We start from the raw sequence: 1,603 nt of genomic DNA on the forward strand, positions 1-1,603 counted from the left end.
TTACTCTCTTGTAACACCTCTAATCTTCTGGCGCTTATATGACCTTATACAGTTGCGAGCGCCGTAAAACCTCTACTAAAACTAACTAAGAGGGAAATGGATGATATCGATGAGAATAAATTGTATACTTTCAGTGACAGTAAAATCTACGAGTGAACCCCTGCACAAATTCTATAGGGTCTATTAATAATTTTACATTTTTAAAGCACATATCCATGCTCTATGCGTTTTACAGCAGCTACTATTTTCTCAACAGATCCTAAAATGTTACAAGAGAGTGACAAACACAAAAAAGAAGGAGGAGAGAAAAGGACAATAGATGTTTGTATGTATGTAGTATAGGGTTTTACGGCGCTCGCAACTGCTAAGGTCATATGAGCGGGGAGTAGGAAAAAAGAATCAAACCACACAGGAGCCCCCGCCAACCACCCACACCGTTATGCGTGTACCGTTATTTAGTACATGTTTGTACCGTTATTAGGAACATATGTGTACCTTTATTTAGTACACACCCAGCAGAGAACTGCATGAGCGCGAAAAGGAGGCGTTGAACAAAAACCAACAGGATATTATTTCTTGTTTTTATTTGTCTCAGGCGTATATCAATGCTGTGGGCTGTACGCCACTGCAATAGATTCACAGTCAATTAGCTTGGGCCATCAGCCGTGACTTCGCTCCGACATAGGTGAAAGCGAAATAATCCCGAATACCAGAGAGCGAACATGTACCATGAAAGCGAAATTAAATAATCCTGGATACATGAGAGCAAGCATGTTCTATGAGAGGACCATGCAAGAGCTTTTTTCGCGAAGCCCACCTTAGATATCTTTAAAGCCCACATAGGCTAAAGTGTTTTCCAGCCGGTACTGTTTGAGATCAACAAAAACAAAAAGCTCGAAAAAGATTTTAAAAATTTCTTTAAAGAGGTCTATATCGCCCTACCATCTCAACAACAGACAAACTGTGTCTTGGTGTGTGTTTACGTCCCCATTGACACGATTTAGAACATGTTTAGGAGATGGGCTTCGACCCTCAACCCTAACTGCTGTCTTAGCCAATTACTCGGGCTGAGAAGATTAGAAGTTATTACAACGTCCCAACAGGAAGATTGAAATTCTCGATAAAAATACTCCCCACACAAGAATCGAACTCGGGTCTTCTGCGTGCGACGGCGAAGTACCTAACTGCTACATCAAAGGCGCTCTAGAAACAAAAATCATCGACCGACTGCCTTGCTATCGTCATTTTCCAGTTATTTTTTTATGTTTGTCACTCTCTTGTGAACTGCTATTTCCGGGGTGCCTTGATGGTCGAAGCCAATGATTATGGTCGAAGCAGACTTCGCGCTGTTGAGGCTAGAGAGGAGAGAAGAGTAAGCCTGATTCTCTGTATGGACTTAATCTCTGTTGACATCCAACCCTAAGTTGGCGCTCATTTGACCTTAAGCAGTTGCGAGCGCCGTATAACTAGTAACTGCATTTGTTGCCATTTTTTCCCCAAAAGTTACCAAAAGTTGCCACAAAAAATGACAAAAGTTGCCTAAAAAGTTTCCATAAAGTTGGTATTAATTTTGAAGTTTTCAACTCTCTGTGACGACGTAGCA

Source organism: Aplysia californica, unplaced genomic scaffold (assembly GCF_000002075.1).
Source record: "Aplysia californica isolate F4 #8 unplaced genomic scaffold, AplCal3.0 scaffold00024, whole genome shotgun sequence".
Lineage (NCBI taxonomy): Eukaryota > Metazoa > Mollusca > Gastropoda > Aplysiida > Aplysiidae > Aplysia > Aplysia californica.